The sequence below is a fragment of the Canis aureus genome, chromosome 24, assembly GCF_053574225.1.
Source record: "Canis aureus isolate CA01 chromosome 24, VMU_Caureus_v.1.0, whole genome shotgun sequence".
NCBI classification, from domain to species: domain Eukaryota; kingdom Metazoa; phylum Chordata; class Mammalia; order Carnivora; family Canidae; genus Canis; species Canis aureus.
Window position 1 is genome coordinate 7,123,197 of NC_135634.1, and position 20,573 is coordinate 7,143,769.

General features: G+C 38.5%; 1 long non-coding RNA gene across 4 annotated transcripts in view; it reads right to left on the bottom strand.

Moving 5' to 3' along the window:
• Window positions 1-20,573, bottom strand: part of LOC144295700 (uncharacterized) — a 153,347-nt gene that overhangs the window by 90,536 nt on the left and 42,238 nt on the right. For all 4 annotated transcript variants that reach the window (XR_013362785.1, XR_013362783.1, XR_013362784.1 and 1 more), the window contains exon 2: window positions 4,831-4,976. This is a non-coding gene — a long non-coding RNA (uncharacterized LOC144295700). The remainder of the gene's footprint in view (window positions 1-4,830; window positions 4,977-20,573) is intronic.

Consider the following 20,573-nt stretch of genomic DNA (forward strand, 5'->3'; position numbering starts at 1 on the left):
GTACAGATTACAGGAAACAAAGATCTGATTATACCAGCTCATTTTTTGAGTCACGCTCCACAAGTCAACCTATGGGTAGCTTTCCTTCTATCAGCTGCCCTGCTCTGAACCATTCAGCTATGAATGGTGGCAGGCAGTTTTGTTTGGAACACTGGAGTGAAGCCAGCTATGCTGTGACTGCAGCAGCCTTCTTATGAGGAGGAGTTGTAGAAAGGACAGATCATATGGATATCTCTAGGATGAGGAGAAGAATCAGGATTTCACCTGTTCAGGCAAGTTACCTATGATCCTGGAAGACTACTCTTGCTATCTACATGTGAATGGCGTGTGTTGGGGCCCATTCACATTAGGGCCAAGAGATGCATGCATATGATAACTAAATATCCTTCAGAGAGTCTATGGTAGAGCCACCCATTATGTCAGTACATCAAGGAGTCACATATTTAGGAATGGGGAACCCCAAAAGATTGACTTCTCCCAAATGGTGTCGCTCATTGGCTGTCACTAGTTCTTACATCTACCATTAAATGAATTCCTTTGGTTAATGCAGGTGGTTAGAAAGGTTCTTGCTTGCCTCTGCTTTCACTCTTCTGTCCTTCCTGCTCTGCTTTGCAGCAGCACCAAATTCTCTTTCACCACCCCCCCATTCACATGCATTGTGCTCTCTTTCCATCAGACCAAAAGCACTCTCTCTTCTTGGGGCCCTCCTACGCTTGACTAACAGACCATTCTTCAGCACTCAAAAAATATTGTCTTTGGGAAGCCCTGTTACCTCCACAAACCTGGATCCACTAGACTGGCCAAAGTCCTTTATCAAAGCTCTTAATCATACTGCCTGTGTTTCAAGCGTTATGCCCACTTCTAACTTCAGGTCTGTGAGGTCTGGGGCCATATCTTCCTGGTTATTAGTATATACCCAAACTTAACACAGTCCCCAGTATGTGTTACATGCCAATAAATATTTGTTTAAGTGAATCAAATTAAAAGAAAATTGTGCTATTTGCAAGAGGCAACTCATTGATTATTATCAATCCTCAGACTCAATTTACTTCCCTGATTCCTTAGAAGGCCCTTAAGGAGTAGTTCATACGTCAAATGCATTTGGATTGTTTAGGGGAGCAGACTATTACTGGGAAAAGTTAAAATCTTTTAAAAGGTAAAACCTACAGGCTGATACCCTGGGCTTGTCAAATGTGAAGAAGGAGGGCACCTAAAGGTGAGAGTTGCTACCAAACAATTCTGTCCATGTGTCAATTCCCAGTAGTTTCACCTCTCACATACTCATTCCGGACCTGGTGTTGCTACAGTAGCAACCCATTATTGGTCTGCTGGCTCTGCTGGTGAAAGATGCCACATGCAGGAGACTATAGGAATACAGAACCTGGACTGGGAGGGACTCAGTCTACATGAAAACCTGTAAACAGCAATCCCTGGCCGGCAGACTACCATTGCCATACTCAAGTAGATGATTCATCTGCAGAAGTAAGACACTAACTACATGGAAGACAGTCAGGTCTTATGGTCCTTTTCTCCTGTTCTCAGGTCAGGAAATGTTCATTTACCAACAAATAAGACAGAAGAGAATGTTTTTCTAAGGAAAATATATGGGAGCGATATCTCAAAGAGACTCAGTTCTTTATGAGGCACAGCACATTTTGAAATACAGAAATAGTTGATGAAGCCTAATCATTCCTTTGTCTTAAATTCAATTTTATATCCATATTTTACAAAGCTTTTCTATGACTTACATACATGGTAGCTTAACTCTTAAAGTTTGACATATGTTGATAATTTAATCTTTTTTGTCTTAAGAGACTACTTTGATTTGTGCAGTCTTAAGAGTAGTTTTATGAAATCATATTTGAAGATGTATAATTTAGTAATCATTGGTGAAAGATTTTTTAAAGGCTTTTATTGATAATGTTCTTGCAGAATGTGATCAGGGGTGGGGAATAAATATGGAAAGGGACCAAGAAGTATAAATGGAGGAAGAAACGAAAAGGAAGAGGTGAAGTTTACTGATTTACTTCTCTCCTCCTCAAACAAGATGGTTTACAGTTCCATCGTAGTTTTCAAGGGGAACTTTCTCATCTCTCTCAAAGATGATCCTCTGCCCATAATTCTACAAATTTAAAATTTGAGGATTGGAAAGCAGAATTTAACTAGATTCTAAAACATATATTTAGCAGTTAAAAATTGGAATGGGGAAAATATATTTCAAGAACTGCTTCAATAACTGACCCCCATCCAATATAATTGTGCTCATTTTATCACATTTTATTAGTGGACTAGAGAAGATAAGCAACTAAATACCTAGAGAACACGATTTTCATCACGTATGCATTTTAGAATGTTGCAGAAACAATTTGAAAAAAAATACAAGAGAGAAAGACAAATCAATACAGAAAACTCTTTTAGCTTGGGGATAGTCTTTTTGAAAAATAGAGTTGAAATTCAGGTACTAGGGGGTAGCTTTGCAAGCATTAGGGGAGGGTATCCTTTGAATCTACATTTTGGCAAGCATGACTGGAGCCCCTAAGGTCTGGAATTCAGACTCTCACTCATGCTGTCTCTTGCAAAAGGTATTTAGAGAAGGTACCATTAACATTCCCTGAACCATGTTCACCTAGGGACAAGTAATTGAAGGAATTCAGAGCACTCCACCTCCTTCTCTTTAGAGCTGGGAAGCAAGCCTCTGAATAGGAGGGAGGAAAGAGTCTGACTTCAATAATGGATTTTGAGAATAGCTGAACAGTGTGGGTCTGCTGACAGCTCCTCCACTCCCTGCTAGACTGCTTCTGAAAGGGACAAGAAGAGAAAAGTAGAAATACAGTTGTCTGTGCCACCGAGCAATTGGTGTGCAGTTGGATCCTGCCCATGAAGAACTCCCTTCATTATTATGCAAACTCTCATAAATGGGAGAAAGGAATCACATAGAAAGATGGATATTAGCCATCTGATTTCAGGAGCCAAGTGGTGCCATGATTGTTGGGTCACCTAAGAGAGTAAGACCTGAGGAGGAATTTAGGTGGAGACCATAAAAGGAAAAGAGTGTTTCATTTCATCTGGAAGTTCTCTTTTATCTAAAGTTGTCACCTTTTACCTGTATTGATGCCATTTTTCCTATAGAAATTCCTAAAGAACATCTTGTATTAGGGTCAGACAAATTTGAGTGGTTATCAAGTTCCTGCCATTTACAGGGCATATAACCTTAGATTAACGACTTGACCTCTCAGAGACTAAATTGAAAATAGAGATACTAATATTATCCGCTTTGCAGTTGTTGTGAAAATGAAATGAGATAATGCCTGTGACTGATATGTGGCTTTACCCAAGCAAGGCAGAAGCATTGGCACCACTACCAATGTGGCTGCTGCTCTGTGTCCAAGTGTACTTTCTTTTTGTGCTTATCGGTGGGAAAGAGGGAATGGAAGCACAAAATGTGATGTCAGTGTCAGAATAGTAGACATCTATATACGAGTATATGTCTATAATAAGAATAAAAACAGATAGTGAATTAAGGCAAAAGCATAAAGATTGATGCTGTTTACAATGGCCAGAAAACAAACAGAGATTAAAACAAAAAACCTGGGAAATGTTGGCTAGGTATTGTGAAAGTTATAGAAATAGTGTCAGTCAGCCAGGAGCCATTTCTAGCCAGTCATAATCCCCCACCAGTCCCCAGAGCAGGACGGTGATGTTTCGGCATATCATTAATACATGGCAGATTCATTCTGTGTTAAGTTCATTGTGATTACTTCACTAATTCTGTCATTAATTCTCAGCCTTCTGCTGCTTGTGTAGCATGGCCACCTGTCAGTGATTTTTAAAGATGAAAGGACATATTTGTTCTATATATCCACTCACTAGGAAGGGATATGATGTCTCCTGGAGCCAAGAGGAGAATGGAGGGCAAAGCTATGGGAGCTGGTTTGGGAACGAGATGCTGATGCGCACCAATCCACTTCCCACCAATATTCAGGGATCTATCCTATAATGTCCTCACATACGCTTCACAGTGTTCAATCTAGAAACAAAATTCTGTCTTTAACAAAGGGAAACAAATAAAGGAATTGGTTGCAAAGGTGACGAAGAGTTGAGAAGGCAAGTGGGGACTGTGATGAAACTAGGAAGAGCAGCATCAAGAAGCCACCACATTGGCTAAGGCTGGAGAGACAAAAGCAGGGACAGTGTTCCCAGAGTCCAAGGGCAGGCTACCTGCAGAAGACAGAACTGGGAGAGGGGGTGGTGGTTGGGACCTTAGAGAGAGATACTACTGGAAGGAGTTGGAGCCGTGAAGAGTCAGCTGCTGCCAGCTCTGGAGATGTCACCCAAGACAGTTGAAATGGGAAGAAATACTCTCATTTCTCCCCTCCTCCCACCTTCCAGGCTTCTGCCAATGCCTCCTATGAGCCAAAACTACCTGGAAGCCAGTAGCATGGGAGCCTAGGAAGAGATGTTTCCAGTGATATGGGCCAGAACAGGGGAAAGAAAGAGAGAAGGGAACCACGAGCAAACAGACCAGCACATCACATTGTAGTAAAACCTTTGGTGAGGTGCACCTGGGTGACTCACTTGGTTAAGTATCTGCCTTTGGTTCAGGTCTGGATCCCAGGGTCCTGGGATTGAGCCCCACGTGGGCTCCCTGCTCAGCAAGGAGTCTGCTTCTCCCTCTCCCTCTGCCCTTCCTCTGCCCATGCTCTCTCAAGCACACTCTCTCTCAAATAAATAGTTTAAAAACTTAAAAACAAAAAACAAAACAAACAAAAAAATAAAACCAAACATTTGATGAGACTGGCCAGCTGACTGATTAAAGCTGAAAACTCTTACCTGGGAAGGTCGCTGGAGAATATTGACAGCCAGGTCACACCCCAGACCCTGTCTAAGGAAGTTAGAAGTCACTTCTGGGCAAAGATAAGCATTTTCAGGGTGAGGAGGCTTCATCTCTCTGTTCACTGTTCTCTATTGTTTCATCTCTGGAAACAACCATATGTTAATTGGCAGTTAATCAGAGTTGAAATTGATAATAACATATCAATATAATGCAGTCTAATTTGCTTATTCTGTTAACTAACAGTCTTTTGTTTTAGATTATCCATTTAAACCTTTTCTTCATCATCCGGAATAATTGAAAGTCACATCTCATTGTTCTCAGAATAATTAACTTTTTGCATTTTTGACTCAACTAATAATACAGCTTTATAATAAGAATGTTAAATTTGTATAGATCCTTACAGCTTATGGCACACAATCACATACAATATCCCATTTTGTTTCACGCCTTGGTAGTCTGAAGTGAAGGGGAGAGAGCCGGCATTTACTGAATATGTTGTGCCAGGCCCAGTGCCAGCAACTTTACAAAGATAAATTCAGTTAATTCTCACAAAACCCAATGAAGCAGATATTATTATCCCCATTTTACAGATGAGGTAACTCACATGGAGAGAATGAACTGTCCTGTTCAAGGTCATAAGGCCAAGTTCAGGCCTATCATGCCTAGAATGTATACACACATACACACACACAGAACACACACACACAATTCTTGTTATATATATGATTGGTGTGTATATTGTAAATTTTCTGTGTACATATAAATATATATGCATATATAAACTTTTCTCCATAAAGTTTGCGATTTTTATAAAAACCTTATTTACAATTTGTTTATTTCATAAACCTTAATATCAGAACCATTTATTTGATGCCACATGTGCTACTTGGGAATCAGAGATTGAAACAAGGCCTTGGTCTGTGACAATGACGTTGGCTCTAGTTAGGTATATTCATATTAAAGTCCTTTCTGAGCCTCATTTACCTTCACGAATAATAAAATGGGGATGACATATATATATATATAGTATATATATATACTGAGTTGAAAAATACATCAATATGTATATGAAGAACTTAATAAAAGTGCCTGAAACAGAGTGCAGTCCAGGAAAAAGTTCTTTTCTTTGATCCTATTAGGATCATTTTCTAATGTTCAGGTGGTAGGCACATATAGAAACATAAAGATGTATAACACTCCCACTTTAAGAGTATTCTGATGTATCTGGATAAAAATAATAAAAATAATAATAATAGTAATAAAAGCACCATAAAAAGCCAGCATTATTAAATGTTCCTAAGGAAATATTTTGGATCCCTATCCTCCTGGTCAATCAAAGGATCTCCAAAAGAATTAGTTTAATGGAATTAATTTGGGCCTATGTACAGTTGGGTATTCTAGAAGACTTTCCAACTCTAGGAAGGGAGCTGTACCTTCTTTAGAAAAGGTGTTAGACATTAACTTGAAATTTAAGTAGGAAATTGCCACAGTGGTATTGCTAAACATTTCAGAAAAATAAATTAAAATGATACGAAATGCAGCCAGAACTGTGGAAATTCTACACACTACCTGAACACAAAGCTTAAATGGAGTTTGGAGAACATGAAAATAAAAGCCGGAGGAAAAGGTGGATCAGGACAATTAGATAGTACATGACGCGCTCACTGCAGTTCTGCAGGAGACAGGAACAGGCTGGTTGTTGCAACAGAGAGTTAACAAAAGAGCTGGTAAGGAAATAACCAGAAATGCTCAATGAGAACTCTAAGATACCAAGGAAGTAGCAACTGTGGGAAGCAAGTACTGCCCCCGAGGCTAGAAGAACAAAGTTAGAGGATAAACTTATCAACTGAGTTGCTCAGAAGAGGCCCTGTGGAAGTAATCTCTGAGAAGGAGGCAATGATCAGCAGATGCTGGGGGTCGCTGCCTCTGGGGAGAGTCCCTCGGCTGGGCCCAGGTCTCTGAGGTGGAGGGCACCAGCTTTCTATGTCCCATGCCCCTGACACAGCACAGGCAGCTGGTTTTGTTCATGCCAAGCAAATGGCTAAATGAATTCAATTTCTGCTCCGAGTGAGCAGCCAACCTGGGATGAGGAAAGAGGCCAGGGGGGCACTGGACTGAAACTAAGCAAGGAATCGACAGGGAATAAAAGGAGGAGGGGGTCCTTTTTCCTCCTCTGGCCTTGCCACTCCCTCTGATGCTCCTACTGACCAGGCTCACAGGAGCCACCTGGCAACAGAGCAACAGCCTCAGCCTTGCCAACTGCAGTATTGAAGAGATAACACCATAAACATTGGTGCATTCTGTCTTGCCAATTGCTTATTAATTATAAGGTTGATGATAAAAATTAGATTTTGGGAAAATACCCCAAAGAAATGAAAGCAAGGCCTCCAGATGTTATTTGTACACTTATATGCATAGCACCATTATTCACAATAGCCTAAAGGTGGAAATGATCCCAATGTCTATGGGCAGATAAGTGGATACACAAAATGGGGTATATATATATATATATATATATATATATACACATATATATACATATATATATTACATGGGATATATATATTATATTATTCTATATATATGTAATATATTATATTACATGGGATATATATGTACATATATACATATATATATACACACTGGAATACTATTCAGGTTTAAATAGGAAGGAAATTATGACACATGCTAGAGCATCGATGAGCCTTGAGAACATTGGGCTTACTGAAATAAGCCAATCACAAAGGACAAATAGTAATAAAGTAATAAAGAGTTATTACTTTAGGGGTACAGAGTTTCGGAGAATTCTTTGGATGGATATTGGTGATGGTTGCGCAACAATGTGAATGTACTTGATGCCATTGAACTGCACACTTAAAAATGTTTAAGATGGAAAATGTGTTGGTTTTTCTTACCATAGTTAAATTTTTTTTTTGAAAAACTAGATAATAAGGTATGTCATCCAGGGATTTTACTGATCTTTAAAGGAGTATGATTTTTCCATAATTACCAAATACATGTGAACTTCTAAAGGGGTTCACAATCTGCTGATGAAGAAACTGAATAAATGAATGAATGAATGAATGAATTGAAAATTATGTTCCTCAACCTAAAGCAATATTTGTTTCTCTTCCCTTCTCTACATTAAATATTTGCTTTTTAGAGGATCCCTGGGTGGCTCAGCGGTTTAGCGCCTGCCTATGGCCGGGGGCGCGATCCTGGAGTTCCAGGATCTGCCTGTGTCTCTGCCTCTCTCTCTCTCTCTCTCTCTGTCCATCATGAATAAATAAATCTTTAAAAATAAATAAATATTTGCTTTTTAAAAGTTATATATTATTCTAGGTCAATTTTAAAATGTACCTCATGCCCTGCTCACCAGTCCGAAAGCTACTTCCTTCTAAACCCGATTGTGTGATAACTTACGACTTTTAGCATATCTCACATTATGTTCACTAGGTTTGAAACCTGAAGCCTACGTTTTATCTGTCTCTCAGGGTAGGTAGTACAATATAAGTACTCAAAAATATTCTTTTTTTTTAAAGATTTTATTTATTTACTCATGATAGACATAGAGAGAGAGAGAGAGAGGCAGAGACACAGGCAGAGGGAGGAGCAGGCTCCATGCTGGGAGCCCGACGCAGGACTCCAGGATCACACCCGGGGCCAAAGGCAGGCACTGAACTGCTGAGCCACCCAGGGATCCCCTCAAAAATATTCTTGAATTGAAGTTTTAGCATCTCCAAACTACAGATATCCAAAACTGGGGATGCAAATGGAGTGATCAATTATCCAAGACGACCCATGGGCAAACTGGGACAGTCAGTTACCCTGGGAGTAAAATTTAGTATTCTAAAGAAAAATGGGTGCTTTTTTTTTCTTGTAAATTCACAATATAACCGTAGCAAAATACACTTTTTTTTTTAATTTTTATTTATTTATGATAGTCATACAGAGAGAGAGAGAGAGGCAGAGACACAGGCAGAGGGAGAAGCAGGCTCCATGCACCGGGACCCCGATGTGGGATTCGATCCCGGGTCTCCAGGATCGCGCCCTGGGCCAAAGGCAGGCGCTAAACCGCTGCGCCACCCAGGGATCCCACTTTTCAAAGACACAATAGGCACGAACACCAGAGTAAAATAACAACAGTTATACATAATTCTCCATCATTCTTATCCGAAATCCATTTCTAATACATTAACAATTGTAACTTTTAACTCATAAACAATTTTATAAATTTCCTTTCAATGTAACTATGAAATCAACTTTTTTTTTTTATTATGGAGGGAAGGAAAATCCATAGTGAAGGTGCTAATTAAAAATTCCTACATCTCACACTGTGATATCCATCACAGGTATTAAGAGCTCTGAATGTTCCAATTAAAACTGTGAAGCATTTGCTCTACAATATGCAGTTCCATCCCCCCAGGCGTCAATATGAAATTGAAACTGGATGGTGGGAGCCCGGGTGCTTTGATCTAATGGCATCTGCAATAGGACCACATCATAATGTGCTTATAACACGCTGATCTCATCTGAGCCCCTAGCAAAGGGTTGTCAAGAGATGCTAATGACCACTTTATCCTACACTTGGACTTACTCTGTTGGAAGCTATTTGTGCCATCTCAGGGGGCCAGCATGACCGCCACTGCATGCTTTGTGACACATAATAAGTCAGGAGCAAAAACACCAGGGATCCATTCGTCATTCAGCTGTTCATTCAAACACACATTTGTTGAGCACCTAACTAAGGGTGACCATCATTCTGTTAAGTGCTTTGAATACAAAGAAGAATAAGACTATTTCCAAGGGGTTTACAGACTAATGGGGAATTAAAAAGTGCTGTGGAAGTCCATGGTAGAGGGCAATTGGTTTTGCTGGGGAAGTCAAGGGAAGCATTGCAAGGCAGGGTGACATTTGTGCTGACCTCTGAGGAATCTAGCAGTTACAAGTGGAGGAATGGAACAGAAGACATTCCGGAGAAGTGAGTATAGAATATGCTGTGTATAGTATCCTCAAGCTGCTCTAACAAAGTACCTAATACTAAGTGACTTAAACAACCAAAATTTATTGTCTCACAGTTCTAGAAGCCAGAAGTCCAAGATCAGGGTATTAGTAGGGTTGGTTCCTTCTGCAAGCTATGAAGGATAATCTGTCCAAACACTCTCTTTTCACTTCTGGTGATTTGCTGAAACTAATGGTGTTTCTTGGTTTATAGATGCATCACCCCAGTCAATGCCTCCAACTTTACACGGCACTCCTCTGGGTGTGTACAGGTGTCCAAATTTCCCCTTTATACAAGGACATCACTCATATTAGGGGTTAGGGGCCCACCTCACCCCAGTATGACCTCATCTTAACATAATTAATTATAACTGCAACAAACCTATTTTCAAATAAGGTCACATTCTGAGATGTTAGAGATTATAATTTCAACATATAAATTTTGGGGAGGACAAAATTCGGCCCATAATATCCTGGAAAAGGATTCAGATAAATTAGTATATGGAGGTAATATTTTTAAGACATGAATATAATTTTTAAAAATTATAGAAGAGAGGGGTGGAGGCAAGAATTTGAAGAGATTCTAGAGCCATGTTGAGGGTGAAGAAAGATGAAATATATACTCAGATGATCTGGGAAACACTGTAATTGGTAACAGGGTAAAAATGTACAAAGATGAGAGTATGTGGTCCTTCCCAAACTTATTTCACTGCAGAGACTTCTTTGTTCAGTGATCTTCCAATAAAAAAAAACAATAATTTGGGAGCTGTGTACATAGTCACTGTATATACTTCCTAGCTGGCTTCTTTACATCTCTGAGTTCCAGTTTCCTTCACTGTAGGCCTGGGGTGCTTATAGCATTTTATAAATTCAATCCCTGTGAGGCGAAGGGAATCAACATGGAAGTGACTGCTGAAAGATAAACCACTATACACATGGAAATACATGGACATCTTTTGAACAGGAGGTAGGAGGTTTGTGAATTTGCCAGAAATACAGTAAGAGAGCAGACAGAACAATTATGTGGGAAAAATAAAGGTCTCAGAGAAGTGGAAATCCACATACTGATTCCCAGCCAGCATCAAAAATCTGAAGGAAGTACCCCTTCTCCCTGCTGCTCATGCCCTTCCCACTATTCCTCCCTAATCCTACTCCATTCATTCAACTAATATTCATTAGGCCCATTACTGTGTCCTAGGTCCATTGCTCAGCAGTCTTCAAGGCACATTTTTTTCCAAGTAACCTTCATGGATTACTTGATTTCAATCTTTCCCTTCTCTCAATGGTCTCCTTGGTGCATACTGTTTGGGTCACACAGTTTGGCATTTGAACATATATTTTTGAACTGTTACCTCTTTGCTTCCATTTATATGGATGTGCCTCCTAAATGAGACTGTAAATCTTCCCTAAGCGAATGCTAGTAATTTCCAACTTCAAGATGTATAATGCTAAGTGCGTAGAAGATCCTTATTAGGTACGCAATGCACTGAAAAAATTTGGCATCTCAGAGAAGAGCACCTTTACAACATCAAGTTAACAACCTAATGTTACAAGGATGTAGGCAACCAAACAGACTGTGACTTACCTGGAAACACATAAATTACATATTTTTATGATTACCCATAAATATGATTGATAAATGATTTCTAAGTGCTCATGTATGCAAGGGATCTACTACATATTAGCCAAACTTTGATTCAAAGGAGCTAAGCTATTCCTCTAGCAAGCATAGAGCTATCATAGACAATGAAAAATGACCAACAGATAATATGAAATGAGCAGACAGTGTCTTCTATTTATTTATAAAAATATTTGTTCAGACATGGGAGAAATTGGGAGCTGATTTATTTAGATAAATGACTCTTTCCACTTCATTTTGCCATTAGGCCCTTCTGAACTACTCTTAAAATTACTTCAGGAAATTAAGATGAAAAGTTTATTTTTGCTTGAAACTTCAGTCAAGGTCAGTGATAGATAACAGAATATACTGAGTTTTTAAATTAAAGAGCACCAAAATTCTTCTGGCAATTTGCTGTGAAGATCATATTGATGCTTCTAGATCTCCAGTGTTACATTATTTGATGTGCTTTGTTAATTTGTCAGGTTGACACACTGCATTGAGATTGAAAACAATTTCTTTGGGAGGACATTTCTTTTTATCAACTTAAAAAAAATGAGTCTAGTCTATTCAAATAATACCTTGTCAAGAGTCTAGCTCATAAAAATACTGAATGTTAGCTTTGTAATTGGATAAGCCACCTTCATACTTTATGAATAAAGATATGATAATAATTAAATTAAAATATGTAACCAATAAGACTTTTCTTCAAAAATCTTGCATATCTACCAATGAATAAAAGGAGAACAAACAAACAAACAAACAATAAATCAAGCTCCTGGAGCATCCTGGCTATCTTGTTCAATCATCCCAAGATGCCCTCAACACATTCTCTCTCCAGCAGTTTACACCACTCAGTGTCAAAGTTATTCTTTCTCTTATTTCCTGTTTTATTAAGGAATGCTTAATAAATATAACTGTACATATGTGAACCATATAATGTGATATACATATACATTGTGAAACAAATACCAGAAAGTTATTCTCACTAATGATTTCTTCCCAAATTTGGCAGTATTTTCAATCTCTCTAGCACCTAGAACCCCACATACTTACTTCTTTGCAAACATATTTTTAATTCAGGAAATGTAAAAATCTATAAGCAAAATGATAAAAAAAAACATGCCTCTTGTGGGGATAGGAGCATCAGCATGGCAGAAAAAAAACACAGACCCCAGAATCAGACTCTGATTCAAAGTCAAGGTCAACTATTTACTGTCTATGTGAACTCACTTAACTTTCTGAGCCTCAGTTTTCCCATGAAAGATTATTAATGTCTCAGAATTCCTGGATTCATAACAGGTTTTCAGTTCTGGTTTAACAAATGAATAAATGGATGAATGAATGATCTCACAGTATCCCCTTTCCCATATTCTGCTTTAGCCTTCCATTTTTTCCATTTCTTATTTCAACCTACTTCCTTCATCTTACTTCTTATTTTCTTTCTTTCTACTCTCAATTATGTAAGAAGTTTCCTTCCCTATGACCTTTCAGTTTAAATTCACTCCTCTCAGTTTCTTTGCTTGCTTCATACAACCCATCTCCATATTTCCTTTTCTCACACTGGCACCTGTGCTTGGAAAAGCTTCCTGCTTCACGTTCCCAAAGCCAACTTCTTCCTCTCATTCAAAACCCAACCCAAATCACCCCTTTTGCCTATTATGTGCACTTAGTAAATAATAAATGATTAAAGTGATAATGATGAATTCATCCTCAAAGAACATGTATTCTGAGCAATGAAATTTAGAAAAGAAAATTTAGCGAGTAACTACAACCCACTTAGAAACAGGTGTGATTTCTCCAACCACCCGTTAACACATTTGCACTATCATAATGACTGCTCTGGCAAATAATACATTGCCATAGAAACATTGTTTCCAAATTGCATATTTATAGTTGTTATTGGTGGCCTATGTTGACTATAAAGTAGTTTCCACATGTGAGCTTTGACAATGAGGAGTGATATGAGCATTGTTCATCTCCACAGCTGTCTCAGCTTGAAGGGTTTTAAAGGTGCAACAGGAAATTCCCCCAAGCTCTAGATGTCAAGATGTGAGCACAGCTGGCATTTCCCTAAATGCTCGCATTTCAATGTAAAGAAATTGTCTAAATAAAGCACCCAGTAAACTAAATTAATAGTCAAAATCAGGATGAGTCTGATTTCTTTTATTTTTTTTTTAAGACTTTATTTATTGATTGATTCGTGAGAGACACAGAGAGAGAGGCAGAGGGAGAAGCATGCTCCATGCAGGGAACCTGTTGTGGGACTTGATCCCAGGACCCTGGGATCATGGCCTGAGCCAAAGGCAGATGCTCAACCGCTGAGCCACCCAGGTGTCCCAGGATGAGTCTGATTTCATCTGTAAAGTGGAAATGATACTAATACCTCTCTTAGAAGATTTTTCATTTGCTTAAGTGAGACACAGCAAATGAAAAAACAAAAACACTTCATGAATTATAAAGTGCTATGTAAATACCAATTCTAGTCTTTATTCAATATCAGACCAGATTGTCTTCACATAGGACTGTTTTGAGGGCTCTCTTGGTCCCCCTAGAAGCACTTTAGAATATTCTCACTCCCATATATTTATGGACAAGCAGAGTCAGGATCCTCAAGGTTGAAATTCAGTTCCAGATCCTGTGAAGAAATAATGCCTACTAACAGATAAGATTTTTTCTATCTACTTCATGGACTTTCTCTCATTATCTCTAACCTATGAGGAAAAAATGCCACATGAAAACCTCTGGAATTCACATTTCTAGTTTCTATTGGGAGAAATCAAAATGGCCTAAAGAAAAGTGATATAAACTCAGGCCATTGACTAGTATAGAGGAAAAAAATCAAAGTTTAAATTGAATTCTTTCTCCTTAAAAACAACAGGGGTAAAAAAGAACTTTTAGAAAAGAAGGAAACAAATCCCTTTTAATGACAATACTGAGTGGCTAAATTCTTATTCAAAGAACGACAACAATTCATGTTTGCCTACCCTTTATAATCACAAAGTATTTCTTCAAACGTTATCTCAGTTGACCCTTATTTCTACACTACAGAATAAGCAGAAGTGGTGAGTGATGGGAAAAGTTTTTAAAATATTTTCTGGTGTTTTTCTCCTTACCTGTGGACTGGTTTACTTTTCTGCACTCCTTCACTGTTAAAGCTAATCATAAAGCTTATTGACTTCAAGGAAAAGAAGTAAATGAACCACCTAGAGGTAAGAAGTTCACAAGGCAGGGAAAAATGAGGGTATAGCAGAGGAGGAAGATCTTATCAGACTGTACAAGGGAGAGAAGAGGTTTGTAAGTCATGAAGGAGGGGAGAAGTGTAACCCATGTCCTAGGAAAGTAGTACATCAACCACCCTGGACCTGATCCTCTGAGTGAGAGCAATGGAAGGAAGGGAAGGGAGGGGGAGGATCCCAGATAGTACAAAGGGACAACAAGGTAAAAGGGACCTTTAGGCCTCTTACTATTTAGAAACTGCTTAGCAGGGTACCCTCAAGCTAACATGGCAGGCACAGAAGAATAAAACGGTGCTGTAGTATGTTTGGGCAGAGAGAGAGCAGAAAAATTCCCCATGCCCATCTCAGTTATAATGGAACAGGCACACATGCTACAAATTGTGGGGAATTATCTGAAAGTTAACAGCCAAATTGGCCTGGAAAGAGCCACTGAGACAAGGAGTGAGAAACTCCTATAGCAATAGCAGAAACTGTGGGCCCCACAGCCTAGGCAGGCACTTGATAGGGCATTCCACTGAGATTCCAAAGAACTACACACCAAGAGAGCTGAGGTGAGGCCAACTTAGCTGCGGGGGCGGGGAGGTGGGTGGCGCACTATGCCAAGTGGACAGACCTACACATACACCAGCCACAGATACTTTATTGGCAGAGGCAGCAAAGATAAGAGCAGTGCCCAGAGACAACCACTGTATCTCAGCAGGAGATCAGTAGGTGCCCACAGGAAGGATAGCATGAGATTGGTTGCTCCCTACTAATGCTATGAGAACTGTGGAGGGGATCCCTGGGTGGCTCAGCGTTTTAGCACCTGCCTTCGGCCCAGGGCCTGATCCTGGAGTCCCGGTATCGAGTCCCACATTGGGCTCCCTGCATGGAGCCTGCTTCTCCCTCTGCCTGTGTCTTTGCCTCTCTCTTTCTCTCTCTGTCTCTCATGAATAAATAAATAAAATATTTTAAAAAGAGAGAGAGAGCTGTGGAAATGAAGACTAAGTGGGGTGCCTGGGTGGCTCAGTGGTTGAGTGTCTGCCTTTGGCTCAGGTCATGATCCCAGGGTCCTGGGATTGGGGAATGCCTATATTTCTGCCTCTCCTTCTGTGACTCCCATGAATAAATAAATAAAATCAGAAAGAAAGAAAAGAAAGAAAGAGAAAAAAGAAAGAAAGAAAGAAAGAAAGAAAGAAAGAAAGAAAGAAAGAAAGAAAGAAAGAAAAAAAGAAAGAAAAAGAAAGAAAGAAAAAATGCTAATTAAAAAGAAAAGCAAATGCCTGTTGTTCAGAGCTCACTATAGCAAGGGAATTAGCCACTGTCATCTGGGCAGTGACTCAACAGCAGTCAAAGAAATAGGAAAGATTTATAGTGGTAGAAAGAGAAGTCTTTCAGGTATCCCCTGATTGGAGGCTGTTGATGAGGGGAAGCTGTTGGTAGGCTAAAAGTGGGGCATCCTGTGTGATTGTTAGAGTGCATATATGGTTTTCTTTGGTTGATCCCAAGTTTGCAGTAGGGACAAAATCTAAGGGAGCTATTACTTATAAGTCAATTCCTGGCCATTTGGGGTAGATAGTTAACAAGGGGGTTCCTGCAAGTCTGACTTAACAACAGGCTGACTTTCTGAGTCATTCATTATAGACAAGGGGTTGGTTTTCTGGGCAGGTTGCTGCAGGTTGCTGTTCAGAGTTCTATTTTTAATATATGATCTGGTCATCATCTGTTTGTATAGTCAGTCTTTCGGGGCATACAACTGTCACCTGTCATCTAGATGGTATCTTAGAAAGAAAGTGGAGAGAGAAAACTTGAGAGAAGAGCAACAGATGTTTGGAGGATTCAAACTTTAGATGGTCTGAATATTTATCCATATATCCATAGCTGGAAAGAGTCTTGTAGGTTGGAAGAGATGACTTAATAATTAGTGAGAAAGTTTAGTATTTTCTTGTCTTCTACCAAGAGGATTGGAGAATCCAGAGCAAGATGAAATTGGATTTGGAAAATAGAGAACCTACATTTTTTGCTGTTCTAATATGTAATGTGCAAATGTTGACCCTATTGCTAGTATTGTTGTATATAGTTTACAAATGAGAAATCTAACACTAAGAAATATTCAAGATAATAATGAATATCAAAACCATATATTTCAAGATGTCATTTTCTTGGAAACCAATAGGTTCTGCTCAGGGTACTTGGACACAGCTAATGGCAGTTCTACCAGCTGAGGGACAAGTCCCGATACAGATAAACACAAACTCAACAGACTACAGTTTAAGAATATATAGAAAACGCTAACCTATCCCTAAAGAAATTAATTTATATATCTCCAGAACTGTGACGTTTCAGATATTGTAGTCCATTGTTCTCACAAGTCCGTACACGTGGCAATTCAAGGGTTCCCATTTCTGATGCAGATAACAGAGTCATCAAACCTCAAAGGTCAAGAGAACTACATTGGGATTATTAGAGAGTCACTCAGAAAACCATATTTAGAACTGGGAGCCAGATCATGCAAGCAGGTTGCTCAAGGCAAGAGTTCTTCATGACTGAGACTCACACAGCCTGAGGACGAAGCTTCTCACAACAGTACCTCCATAACCTCTTCTCTCTACTCTCCTTTGAAATGCTGCAGCTGGGGCCATGAGAGCAGAGGTTATCTAAGTAAAAGAAAATGAATTGCTTCAGGCTCACTGTGATTAGTCAGAAAATAAAATGAGATTTCATGAAGCACCTTTGTATTTCAGAATTCCAAATCATTTCTTATTATGAACATAGGGTAATACAAGTTGAATATCAAGTGATTAATGTTCATTTTGAATATATCTCTGGAATTCTAATTCTTTAAAGCCTCTCTTGAAAAGTACTCCACTCTGACAGCCACATCCTCAAATATTCCAATGCCACCTAAAAAGGCTGTGTTTCATAAATTCCATATTGATATTACAATAGAGTAGCAGAATAATTTTAAGATTTTTCCCATTTGATAATTGTCCTATTGCTTTTGAAAATAATGACTCTCAATTATACCAGTGTGAGATGCATTCATTTCATTGCATTATCTAAATTTGTGTAGATATTACAAGGCTTTATATGGCTCTTGGTAAAGAAAAAAAATTTTAAAGTCTCTATTTCTCTGAATTATGCTTTATATTAATTTGCACTATAATGACATTTCCACTCATTTTCTTATTCACTACAAAATAAACATCAGTGTGCTGCTATTAAGCATGATATTTTTATATCTACATTTACAATCACTATTTTTACTCTTATCATGGGTAGATAACTATAATAAATAATATTTGCTTACTAAATTATCTACTGGATGCCACTTACTGTGCTTATTATCTTCATTTTTCAAGATGATCTAGGCTCAGAATGGGTAAATAAGTTGCCCACGAGAACACAATAGTAACTGGTAGACAAGCCAGGTTTGTCTTAACCAGGGCATCTCACTCCCATTCCAGGGCAGGTCCCATTAGCTTCATTTTCACAGCAAGTCCATGCTCCCCTTCCTCCTCTTCTTTTCTTCTCTTTTCTGAGTTCAGTACTTTCTCTCCAAAAGCACAGACAATAAACCCAGAAGTTCTGGGTTCTAGTCCTACACCTTGTATAGATACGAGCTATGTGAGAGAAGGTACACTAGTCAGAGGCATAAGCATTAGTTTTAGTGATAAATAACTCCCTAAATCTCAAGGGCTTAACACAGTCAAAGTATATTTCTTGCTTCTATTATGGGACAATGCAGGTAGGGCAGTTCTCCTCCAAGCAGTGACTCGGGGAACCAAACTGTTGCCTTCTAATAGCTGCAAGGATGTACTCTCATTATCCACCTGACAGGTGAAGAGGAAGAGTGCATGTGGATGGAGGACACTTTGGATGTGTAACCACTGGCCAGAAGTAGTCACTTTTCATCAGATAGTATGTCCAACCTAACTGCAAAGAGAGCTGGGAAAATGTAGATGAGCACATGGATGTCAGTGAATTTAGTACTTTCTACCACACTGGGCTAGTCTTTTTGTTTGTTTTGTTTTGTTTAAATATGTTTAAGTCTATGCCTCCATTTCTATAAAGAAAAGATAAAGCACTTAGCTTGTGCCAAGCATATACTCAATGTTTTTTAATTTAATTATATAAATATTAAATTATATTTTATTATATAAATGTGCATATAAACTCTCAGTGGAGAGAGAAAGCTACCTTTCTTTAATCTACAAAGAGAAAATTGAAAAAAGAAAATGTGTTTTCCAAACCAAATCTCAATAAAGATACCCAGAGAAGTCATATTAGAACTCATATAAAATTTTCCTTATAACATTATGTGCCTGGAAAAAAAATCAGAATCTCAGCAGGAGATCAAGTGAGCCCTTAGAAGGAAGGAGGTAAGGCTGGTAGATGGAGGGGAAAATAAACAGTGCATGTGGGTGGGTGGGAAAATTTATGAGAGGGAGAAGATAATTTGTTTTTGTTGTTAATAATATTTTCTTCTCAAAATTGGAAGGCTGAGGGATAATACATAAGTAAGGATAATACATAAGTAACTATAGTGTCTCTCTGAAGATACTAATTAGAATCAGTGGTGGTTGTTTTTTTAATTCCTCGAATTTTCTTTTACTTCAGGAACCAGTTGTTCAGTTACCCCACTGAGGAGATTCTAGTCCCAGCTTCCCAAATATCCCCTCTGATCTGTTATCTTTCAACTTCATCTTTCATGTGTTCCAGGATTTGGGAATAATTTTATGATTTAACGTTTTTTCATATCTCAGTTTCTTCTTCTTTCACCATATTTCCCAACTCCTAGAACATAGTCTTAGACTTTCCACCTCTGTAAATGACTTTTCTGATGACAAGCATGATGATATGGATTTCACTCTGATAGAAGTATAGGAATAGTTGTCTGTGGCTGAAAAATATGGCACGCATTTCCAGTGAGTCTACTTAATAAACACAAGAATAGCATAAACTCCAGAAAAAAATAGCTCACATTTCAATAGCCTCCCTCTCCCCTTATTGCTATTTGATATTTTGATTTCTAATTGTTTTGCTTAAGAAAAATACCTTTATTTTTTGTGTGTCATTACATATCCACTATTTAAAAAGTAGTGTGTTAAAAATGCAAAACAGAAAGTTAAAACAGCTCAAATTTTACCAACATGATATTATTGAGGCATTTTTATTCATATACAAAATAGAAGGATGAATTGATTTAAAAAGAGACAGATGGAAATACAGCCTTCTAGTCTACCTGCTACTTTTCAATTAAAAAGTATGACTGTATTTCATCAACTCTAAAACATATTCTTTTTCACATTTTAGCATCTCTAAAATCGGTATATATCTTATAATGGAAATATAAATATATTACATGTATCACGTGGCCAGGCAGCAGTCCTGATATGATGTCCATTGCTTAGACCTGTATGAACTTGGTTGCTATTTCTGATGGCCTAACTGGCCAAGTGCAAACTTCTAAAACTCAGGCAGAAAGAAAGATGAGCTTTAGTTGTTCCCTAGCAACCTATCCTTGACACCTTCTTGCTAAAAAAAGGACACACATGTCCCCCAAGCAACAGACACACACTGATTATCTCTGCATTGTAAGTATTTTCAATGCCTTCTTTGTATATTCAATATTTTCTAAATTTGATACACTAAAAAAGTATTATTTTCATATTAAAAGATAATAAAATCTATAAAAAATGTTCACAGGACTTTGGGTCAATGGTATTCTAAATTTTTGGTTCCCAACTACTCTCTGAATCATGAGCAGTTTTTCTATGATACAGAAAAGTGGAGGATGGGTCTTAGACAACTTCTTGTAATTCCAGGGGAAGAAAGTATTCATAGCAGCCTCAGGAGGTGGGAGGAGGAAACCCTTTAGACTTCTAACTTTGTGGAGGCC